At 36.5% G+C, this 11,816-nt stretch overlaps 1 pseudogene; it reads left to right on the plus strand.

Moving 5' to 3' along the window:
* Window positions 1-8,338: 8,338 nt before the first annotated feature.
* LOC100613108 (dnaJ homolog subfamily B member 6-like) lies at window positions 8,339-11,010 on the plus strand (annotated as a pseudogene).
* The last annotated feature ends 806 nt before the right edge of the window (window positions 11,011-11,816 follow it).

The raw sequence follows: 11,816 nt of genomic DNA on the forward strand, positions 1-11,816 counted from the left end.
TTCACTTAGCTTTTTGACTCTGTAGGTTTGTGTACTCTGCCAAATTTGGAGTGTTTCTCAGCCATTATTTTTTTGAGTAATTTTTTTCCTTTTCCTTCCTTCTTTCCTTTTTTTTTTTTTTTTTTTTTTTTTTTTTTTGAGACAAGTTCTTACCTTGTGGCCCAGGCTGGAGTGCAGGGGCATGATCATGGTTCACTGCAGCCTGACTTCCTAGGCTTGAGTGATCCTCCTATCTCAGCCTCCTGAGTACCTGGGCCTGCAGGCACACACCATCACACTCAGCTAGCTTTTGTTCATTTTTTGTAGAGATGAGGTCTCCCTTATTTCCCAGGCTGGTCTCAAATTCCTGGCCTCAAGGAATCCTCCTGCCTTGGCCTCCCAAAGAGCTGAGATTACAGGCATGAGTCACCATGCCCAGTCTTTTAAATAATTTTCTATTCATGTCTTCTTTCTCCTCTGACGTTGGGACTCCTATGACAAGAATGTTATATATTTTTTGTTATAGTTTCACATGTCCATGAAGGTTTTTTTTCTGGTCTTTTAAAATTTCTTTTTGTTGTTCAAATTTAGTAATTTTGTATTGTTCTATCATCCAGTTCACTGATTCTTTCCCCTGTCACTTCCATTCTACTACTGAATATATCCATTGATTTTTAAAATTTTTAATTTTTATAGTTTTCAGTTCTACAATTTCCATTTGGCTGTCCTTTGTATCTCTATTTCTTTGCTCAGATTCTCTCTCTCTCTCTTTTTATTTAGTTATTTCCTAACACCATAATGTATTTTTTAAAATTTGTTTTAAGCATGTTTGTAATTGCCTGTTGAAACATGTTTTTGGTGGTTACTTAAAAAATTTTTTTTCAGATAATTCTGCCATCTCTGTTATTTTAATGTTGGCATTACTTGATTGCCTTTTTCAGTCAGTATGAAATCTTCCTAGTTCTGGAATTTGAACCTGGACATTTTGAATACTGTGTACTGAAAACCTAGATCTTATTTAAACCATCTCTTTTAGCTGGTTTCCTGTTGGTCTGTATTGTCACCTGAAGGGGACACTTCTTTCTACTACTAGACGAAGTTGGGAGGATTCACTCCCCATGAGGCATCCATTGATCCCACAGCAGGGGCTTTACCTCATTATTGTTGGGAGGTGATGAAAACCTTGAGTCATAGCTTTTTTCTGACACCACTCCATCAGAGAGAGAGAGAGAGAGGGAGAGATGTACTTCATTTCTGCTGGGTGGAGGTAACAGTCCAGGGTCCCTATGTGGTTTTCACTGATACTGTGAGGAATGCAGAGCCTTGTTACCACCTAGTGGGGATAAAGGTTCCAACCCTCTCCTCAGTTTTCCCTGCCACAACCCTGGTGGCAGGGTTGAGACTCCTCATTGCAACCACTGATGGGGGAAGTCTAGACTCCCCACTGGGCCTTTGCTCTCGGGTATGGGGTATAGGGATGGGTGTCATAGTTTTTTGTTTGTTTGTTTATTTTTTCTGTGGTGTTTACCCAGAGTAGCACAGCTATTTTTCAAAAGTTTTCTATCTTACTAAACTGTCATTTTCTTATTCTTTGGCTAGAGACTGTTCTTTAGCAGGAGACTGTTTTGTTTTGTTGGTTTTTGTCTGTGGTCATTGTCTTTTGAGGTTGCCAGCTTCTTCAGCTCAAAGCCTGGGATAAATGAGGCAAAACAAAAACCCAGGATAGTCACTACCATATTGTTCCTTGGGTCTTAATGCTCCTGGCTGACTTACCATCTTCTCTCCATCTTTCAGAATCTTGTATGTTTGTTCTACATAATGTCAAAGGTTTTTCTTTGTATATAGCAGGAAAGGTAAGAAAAAATATGTTCCTTCTCAAAAAGCCCATACTACTTAATCATGAAAGAACAACTCCATCAGGAACTCCAGTAGTCCCTATAATGTTGGAGAAACTATTTTGCCTCTATAAAATATTTTGGAAGATCACTTCACTAATATTGACAGCCTCAAGTCAGTTACTTCTTTTTCCTCATCATGTTTCTATTTAGATTTTCTTATAAATATTGTATTGTTCTTTTCAGAGGCATATTGGTTTGAACTTTGGGAATCCTTAGCTTCACTGTGCTGTTAGCGAAACCACTGGATTTAAGATATTCCTAGACTTCATTGTAACCAGTGAAACCAGTATATTGAGTTGGGTGTAGGCATGAAAATCTTTTATTTTTCCAATACGTCTCCATCAGGGATTCCAGTAAATTCTCATAATGTGAATTTGTGAGAAAAGTCCAAGTTGTTTTGTAGATGTTTTGGAGAAATATATTATAACACTCTATATAGTGAGGAAAAAGTTGAATTTCTGCTTTACATTCTATATAAAGATAATCAATACATAGTCTTATTTCTGGACTATTTATTTTGCCCCATTAGTTTTTCTTTTTGTCTGTTTCAAACCAGTTCTACTCTTCTATTGTTCTGTCTTTCTAATTTGTCTCAATACTTGATATTGAGTCACAGCTATTTGGATATTTTATTCCTCCATATAAACTTAAAAATGTTTTCAAATTTCCCCTAAAAATTTCTATGGACTTTTAAAAAAACCTTGGTATTGTATTAAATTTAAATGTGGTATGTTTATTCAGTTCTTCTTTTTTGATAGTTAAAAGTGCTTGAACAATTCCATATCACCAATACCTTGTCCACTTTTTATTCATTTACCCTCATCTTATAGTTATTTGATTTCTGTAATATGGTAGTATATTTATAAATTTGATTAACTCTTATTAGTTTCAATGGCTTGTTGTTTCAGTTTTTTTTCCTGTACATTACTATATCATCTTGACATGTCTTGCACCTTGCAATCATCATAATCCATACTTCTCTTTCTTCCTGCATTAAGATGTGTATTATCAGAGATGATGGAAATTTTTATTTTGTTCTGGTTCTTAAAAGATAATGTAGTTAACCTTGGGTTTTTAGTAGATAGATTTATCAAGTCAAGGAAATTCCTTTCACTTAGTTTTCTGAGAATTTATTCATGAATATGTATTGACCTTTATCAAATATTATTTTCTTCATCTATTGAGATAACTTTATGATTTTTCCTTTTAGGTTATTAATGCTGTGAATTTCATTAAGTTTGCTAATATTGAACAATCTTGGATTGTTTGACTATACTATACTAAATCATGATATATTATTTTTTTACAAGCAGATAGTTATCTGATAATTTATATACAGATTTGTGCATGTTTAAAACTATTCATAATTTTCTATTCTTCTATTGTTCATCTATTTTTGGATTTCAGGTTACACTAGCTTTATAAAATAAGTTGAGCTGCTTACCCTTTTCTTCTATTATTCTGGAACAACTTGTATGTGAAAAGGGATTATCTCTTCTTTATAGTTTGGTAGCACTCAACAGCAAAACCATGTTGGACCAAGGTTTGGTCATTTTTTGGAGGAGGTGTTCCTGATTCACATATGCAGTTCTTTAATGGTGATTCATCTAGTCAAGTATTATATTTCTTCTTGGGTTTATTTTGGCATATTATATTTTCCCTAGAAATATATCCATTTATGCTAGGTTTTCAAAATGTCTTGACATATAGTTTTAATAATATTTTATTATCTTAAAAATCTCTATTACATCTATAACTTATTGCTAGTAATTTTTTCCATGTTTTTAAAAGTAGTATTACTAGGGCCTTTTCTGTTTTATTAGTCTATTCAAAGAATTACCACTTAGTTTTGTTAACTATTTAAAATAAGCTTTATGTAATTGTTTTCTGGCTCTGTCTTTGACTCAGTTATTTTATAGCTTTCTTACTTTTAAGTAGATTTAAAAATCTAAATACTCTTTTAACATAAGCTGTGATGCAACATTTGGTAGGTAGTGTTTTCATTGTCATTCAATTTGAAGTATATTATAATTTCTACATTATTGCTTCTTTGTCCCAAGAGTACTTAGTTGTGTATTTTCATATTCCATATATATTTGATTTTTAAAGCTATTTGATTATAATAAATTTTTAATTTTATCATATTATTGTTAGAGAAGGTAACTTTATGCTATTAATTACTTGGTATTTGTTGAGGCTTCTTTTGTGTCATAGTTGTTCTAGTACTAGTTAGTTTTTACAAATGCTTCATATGTGCTAAATATACATTCTCTCTTTTTTTTGTTGTTGGGTGTAAATGTCTCTATATAGCTATTAATTCAAAATAATTGATTATGTTATTCGAATTTTTTATGTATTTATTTATTTTTGGTTGCTTTAAACTATTAATTTCTGAGAGAACTGGATTAAAATTTCCAGCTACAAATTTTTCTATCATTTTAAAATTATTATTTTCTATATTTTGAGACTATATTGTTAGGTGCATATATATTTATGATCTTTTTTTTTTAATCTCTGATTCTTTGTCCTAGGATGTAATGTTCTTCTTTGCATGTGTGTGAGGGTGAAGGCATTTTTGTTATGATAAAAGATATAGAAATTTACAGATTCAGTTACACAAAGTAGGAAACCATATATCATATCACTTCATAGAATGAAAATTTTGCTGGGCATATCAATTTTGGCATTTTCCTTCTTCTTTTTCTCTTTTAAAAAATCTGCTTACCTGACCACTTGTGCATAATTCTGCCAATATATCTCTTCACAACAGGTTCCAAGTGACTGGTACAAAAGCTTCAGTACTTTTCTTTTGAGCATTTATTCTGAGACTGGGTAAAGATTAATTTCCTGGGTACAGATATTTCCCACCAGAACATGCTTCTGGGTGCTTGAAGTCTAATCCATCTGCTGACTTAAGATTTTATGTTTCTGGGCCGGGCGCGGTGGTTCACGCCTGTAATCCCAGCACTTTGGGAGGCCGAGGTGGGCACATCATGAGGTCAGGAGATCGAGACCATCCTGGCTAACACGGTGAAACCCTGCCTCTACTAAAAAAATACAAAAAATTAGCCAGGCGTGGTGGTGGGTGCCTGTGGTCCCAGCCACTTGGGAGGATGAGGCAGGAGAATGGCGTGAACCTGGGAGGTAGAGCTTGCAGTGAGCTGAGGTTGAGCCTCTGCACTCTAGCCTGGGTGATAGAGAGAGACTCTGTCTCAAAAAATAAAAATAAAAAAAAAATTTATTTTATATTTCTGCATTATTTAAGCAATAGACTTAACTTGCAAAGATACTTATTTAAACCTATTAGGGTGGTGGGGAAATATACTATATCTAAACTGTAAAAAAAAGGAAGCCTAAACTTTGAGAAATCATATGCCAATTACCAATTGACATTGTTAGTAATGAATTTATTTTTTAGAGCACACGTTTCTTTTTTTCCCAACATTATGAATGAATTGCCTTTTGTAAAGCTAATTGGTTTCATTTGTATGGTCATTTCTGAGTCTTCAGGTTACTTAACCTATTAAAAGCTTTCGTCAAATGTGATTCATTCCTCCTCCTTGGAATACTTCCTCCAATTGTCTTCTAAGACAAAATTTTCTAATTTTTCTCAGACATTACTTCTTCTTAGTTCCCTTTTTCTGCTTCCTTTTTATCTTCTTGATCTGTAAAGGTTGAAGTGTCCCAGGGCTCAGTTTTTGTGTCTCTTCTTCTCCATTTACTCCAGCATGATACACAATCTGATTAAGTGCTATGGTTTTAAATAACATTTATATGCTTATTACTCTTGAATTTATTTTTATTTGGTTTAAGCATATAAAATTTTTGATGACCATTTTTTGATATACAAATATGGTAATTTAATATGAGTAAATGTAAAAAACTATATATAATGTGCATATATATATATATGCACTCTATATACATATTGATTTGAACTTCTAAAACATAGGATGTGCAATTAGCTAACTCCTAAATTCTTGTCCTCTAGTCTCCTCATAGAAATCTACTCATCTGATAGTACTTCCTGCATTCTATGAATTCCCAATCTATCATCAAATTCTGTCAATTCTATCTGTAAAATATATCCCAAATCCAATCAATCTTGACCAGTCTTACTGCTCCCAATTTAGCTTTAAACTGTTGTGATACATGAACATAGAGTGTGGAATGATGGAAAATGGACACTCAGAAAGGTGAAAGAGTGAAACGGATGATAAAAAATTACCAAATAGGTACAATGTATGTTATTTGGGTGATGGGTACTCTAAATCTTATTTTACTGGTGCACTATCTATGCATGTAACAAAATCACACTTGTACTCCATACATTTATAACTACACTGTTGTGATAGGCTGTATTAGTCAGGGTTCCCCAGAGAAACAGAACCAACAGGATATGTGTGTGTGTGTGTGTATCCTGTATATCCCAAAATACACATATATTTTTATTATGGGAATTGGCTCATGCAATCATAGAGGCCCAAAAGTCTAATGATACGCTGTCTGCAAGCTGGGCAACCAGGAAAACTGGTGGTATAATTCAGTCTGAGTCCAAAAGCCTAAGAACTAAGTGTTGGGGAGTGGTGTAAGTCCTGGAATCTGAAGTCTTGCGAACCAGGAGTTCCAACGTGTAAGGAAGGGGGATGAATGCTCCAGCTTAAGAAGAGAGAGAGAATTCACCCTTCCTCCATCTTTTTGTTCTATCTAGGTCTTCCAAGGATTGGATGATGCTTGCCCACATTATGGAGAGCAGATCTTCTTTACTTCGTCTACTGATTCAAATGTTAATCTCTTCCAGAAACACCCTTTTCACACATCCAGAACTAACGTTTCACCAGCTATCTAAAAAACCAATGCAGGAGCTTCCCTTCATTGGTCTTTTATTTGTATAACATGTTACTTGAAGAATGAGTCAACTCACTTGTGAAATGTTAGAAACCATGGCTCGCTATTGGTGGTAACGTTTGGGTGAAGGGAAGCAGTAGGGCAGAAATTACTCATTTTTTCCTCAGAATATAACTTCTTTGCTATAGTCACAGTGTGTTCTAAGTGGTCCACGGTACTTCTAGTAATGTGCTTTTCCATTTGATAAATATTGTAATTGCTGTACCTTCTTCTCCTTCCTTGGCACACATTCTTTGTGCAGCTTGGACTTACAATTTTAATGATACCACATTATACTGTACTAAAAACCATTTACCTTTATAAATAAACACTGAACTTAGCTAATGGACCAAGGTAATGTCCTTTTTTTTTTTTTTTTTTGAGTCTCGCTTTGTTGCTCAGGCTGCACTGCCTCCTGAGTTCAAGCAATTCTCCTGCCTCAGCCTCGTGAGTAGCTGAGACAGGAGTGCGCCACTACACCCGGCTGATTTTTATTTTATTTTTTGTATTTTTAGTAGAGATGGATTTTTGCCATGTTGGCCAGGCTAGTCTCGAACTCCTGACCTCAAGTGATCCTCCTGCCTTGACCTCCCAAAGTACTGGGATTATGGGTGTGAGCTACCGTGCCCAGCCCAATGTAATGTCTTGACTCTTCTTCCCTTCGAATGAGTTTCTCTTCAAACAGTATAATGCCTGTGAAGCTAAGCAGGAGTCATTATCCCCAGATTTCTGGGCCACTCCTCAATCCCAAGAGGCCCAGACATGTTTCTCTTACCATCAGTCCCCTGAAATTCTCATGAAAATAAAACCAGTAGGTCTGCCTTCCTCACCTGCCTGCTAAGATATACCTGGAATACTCTTCAAATATTACTAGAAATCGCTTAAAAAATTGAGATGATATGCAAATTTTTACTTTAGACAAAATGAATAAAGATCAGTTGCTGTTATGTTTGGAAGAAAAAATGGGCAACATTATTGTGTAAGTTTATTTTGGGGGCTATGCATCATTTCCAAATTCAGGAAGTCATGGTTTCCTGCTAGTACAGACTAAAAAGCAGTAGCTGAATGGATTGGTAGAGCTAATTAAGTCATTTAAAATTATTGTTTCCACTTCTTTCAATAAAGGATATATTTATTTTCTTTGTAATATTTAAACACAGCAGTTATAATTTAAATAAACAAGTAAAAGAATGCACAGACTTATTCACAAAGCAAGCTCACTGTTCTATATTTAAAAACTTTTTAGCCGCATTCAATGAATTCCGGTGGGATTTGGTGAATTTATTTTCTTTTCGGTTTTAATTAGGAAACCCTACTGCATTTGTAGGTAGCTATGCTAGAGGAATAGTTATGTTTTTATTTGATTATATTTGATGTTAGTGATTTTTTATTTAATGAAATTTTAGTGATGTTATTTTGTCAGTTGGATTTTGTTTTTAAAGAGCGGAGCAGACCGCTGCCACCAGCACAGCGGTGCTGGAGCCTAGAGGAGACCTGGGCCACCACTTCGCCTCCCCTGTATCTCACTGCCAGTCGCCTCTGTCCTGGGACCTGTTCCAACAATCTGTTAAAACATGGTGGATTACTATGAAGTTCTGGGCGTGCAGTGACATGCCTCAACTGAGGATATTAGAAAGGCATATCGAAAACTGGCACTGAAGTAACACCCAGATAAAAATCCTGAGAATAAAGAAGAAGCAGAGAGAAAATTCAAACAAGTAGCCAAGGCCTATGAAGTGCTGTCAGATGCTAAAAAGCGGACATCTGTGAAAAATATAGCAAAGAAAGATTAGTTGGCGGAGAGGAGGTGGAAGTCATTTTGACAGTTCCGTGAGTTTGGCTTCACATTCTGTAACCCAGATGATGTCTTCAGGGAAGTTTTTGGTGGAAGTTTTTGACTTCTTTGGATTTACTTCATTCAGGTCATGGGGGTCCCACTTCATTCTCTTCCACCTCATTTGGTGGTACTGGGATGGGTAACTTTAAATCTCTATCAACTTCTACTAAAATGGTTGGCAGAAAAATTACTACAAAGAGGATTGTCAAGAAGGAATAGATGTTGAAAAAGACGGCTAAAGTCCTAAACGATAAATGGTAAGAAGCAGCTTCTGGCTTGGGTAACAAGTAATTCAATGCATGCATTTAACAGAAATGTTAAATAATAACAAGTGCCATTTGAGGATTAACAGGAACTGGTTTTTTTTTTGTTTTTTGTTTTTGTTTTTTGAGACAAAGTCTCGCTCTGTTGCCCAGGCTGGAGTGCAGTGGTGTTATCTCGGCTCACTGCAACCTCTGCCTCCCGGGTTCAAGTGATTCTCCTGCCTCAGCCTCCCAAGTAGCTGAGACTACAGGTGCATGCCACCAAGCCCAGCTAATTTTTTTCGTATTTTTAGCAGAGACAGGGTTTCGCCGTGTTAGCTAGGATGGTCTTGATCGCCTGACCTCGTGATCTGCCCAACTCGGCCTCCCAAAGTGCTGGGATTACAGGCGTGAGCCACCACGCCAGGCCAACAGGACCTTTTTTTTAAAGATTTCAAACAAACACTACTTTCAGTTTAATTGTACCTAATCTAAAGTATTTACAAACAGCTCAACAGAGCCCCTATTTGTCATAGACTTTTGAGTTTATTGTTGGGACCTTTTTTTGTCTTTAAAATTGTTGAAATCTCTGTGTGCACTTTGCCTTTTTATTAAACGTACTCCAAGGTGAGACTTTACCATTTTGTAGTAGGATGAGATTGCATACTAACACCAGCATGGATTTGCTTTCCCGTTGTATCTGAAATGTGAGCCTCCTAGTATTGTCCTGCTGTGAAGTTAACATTGACAGGATGAATCTTCTACAGCAACAGGCTTCAACCTTTTTGGCATCAGGGGCCGGTTTCATGGAAGACAATTTCTCCACAGTTGGAGTGGGGGTTGGGGATGGTTTTGGGATGATTCAAGCACATTACATTTATTGTGTACTTTATTTCTATTATTATTATTGTTACACTGTAATATATAATGAAATAATTATACAACTCATCTTAATGTAGAATCAGGGGGAGCCCTGAGCTTGTGTTCCTGAAGTCCCATTTGGGAGTGATGGGAGACAGTGACAGATCATCAGGCATTAGCTTCTCATAAGAAGCATGATGCCTAGATCACTCACATGTGCAGTTCACAGTAGGGTCCACGTTCCTATGAGAATCTAATACTGCACTGATCTGACAGGAGATGGAACTCAGGAGATATTGCCAGCAATGGGGAATGGCTGTAAATACAGATGATGCTTTGCTGGCTTGCCCACTGCTCACCTCCTGCTGTGTGACCCAGTTCCTGCAGGCCACAGACTGCTACAGGTCAGTGGCCCGAGAGTTGGGGACCCCTCTTGTACAGAAATAACTTCAATTTTTTTTCAGTATTTAGTAGTGAAAGATATTAATGCAATAATGGTAATACATTTCTGGTTTAATATAAATTAAGAATGTTTTCCAGTTGTGCATGAATGCTGGCAACTTGATACGTTTTGACAATGGTTTAAATATGTAATGTTAAGCTTAGGTTTAAAAAAGTATAGCTGTGGCCAGGCACAGTGGCTCACACCTGTAATCCCAGCACTCTGGGAGGCCGAAGAGGGGGGATCACCTGAGGTCACGAGTTCAAGACCAGCCTGGCCAATATGGTGAAACCCCGTCTCTACTAAAAATTGAAAAAATTAGCTGGGCATGGTGGTGTGTGCCTGTAGTTCTAGCTACTTAGGAGGCTGAGGCTGGATAATTGCTTGAACCTGGGAGGTGGATGTTGCAGTGAGCCGAGATCACGCCACTGCCGTACAGCCTGGGGGAGAGAGTGGGACTCTGTCTCAAACAAAACAAAACAAAACAAAACAAAAAAGGAAAGCTGGTAAGCTGGGTCTTTGTGATTTGCTTAAAAAAATAAAAAAGAAAGAAAATTGACGTGAATGTGTTTGGTGCATTCTTTCCTGAGTGGAAGAAAAAAAAAGAATGGAGCAAATGAAACCAAATATTTACTTAAAGTCATTTTGAATATTGTGCAAGTATGTACTTATTGAGAAAGTTGAACTTTCTCTAAGATAAATCCCCTCCAATGTCTACATTTTAACTGCAGATTAGTTTGAGATTGGGGCCTTGTGAAACAAAATAAGTATTCAGAAAAACATTCTTTTATTTGTGGTGGTGAGCAGAGGCAAGAAGGAGAGGAAAGGCCTGCAGTAGATGAACCATCCCCTGAGATTTTCTAGGAGGGGCCACTAAGAATTTTCTTTGGATTTTTCAAGTGTAAGGATGTATCTGAATCACTTCATCAGCTCATTCTCTACCGTCATAGCCAAGAATGAAAAGACACTGTCAGCAGCCTGGAGTCAGCCATGAAACCGAAGCTCCTCAGGGATGGGTGGCAATACCAGGGTCCCAACAAAAACTTTGTTCCTGAGTAGTTCTCCTCCTTCCTGCAGTTATTAACTCAGGACTTCTTCCTCAACAACTTCTTAAGAGATGACAAATTGCATCCCTGGTCTTGTGTCTTTCATCCTGAAGTGCACAATGATTGCCTAAGACAAACACTTCATGAACTGTCTCTTCTTGAACTCTCTCATTTCTGCCCTGCTTTTCAGAGTTGACTGACCACTTTCTCTACTTCCCCACACCCTGTTCTCACTTTTACCTCTGTCCCATTTTACTCTTTGAGTCCACCATTCCATTATTAAAAGCATTCTGAGATATTGACCCTTCCATTCTCTTCTTTCATTTCCTTGGTTTACCCTAAACTTAGAATCCTCAGATTCTGGAGCTATAAGGGATCTTAAGGGTTAATTTGCTTCACTGTCTTATAGATGAAGTCCAGAGAAATTAACTGTTCAAGGTTATGTAGCTCCATACGAACACTACTAGGAGTATTTTCACTACATATCCCTCAAGTTTGTTAATATTATTATTTTTAGTAATAATTTATGTCTTATTTGTTGGCATCATATAATATAGTAGAAATAAATTTGATGTTGATGTGAAAAAAGTAATTTATTTATTGAACATGTACTATGCATCAAAA

This window comes from Pan troglodytes, chromosome 7 (genome assembly GCF_028858775.2).
Source record: "Pan troglodytes isolate AG18354 chromosome 7, NHGRI_mPanTro3-v2.0_pri, whole genome shotgun sequence".
NCBI lineage: Eukaryota > Metazoa > Chordata > Mammalia > Primates > Hominidae > Pan > Pan troglodytes.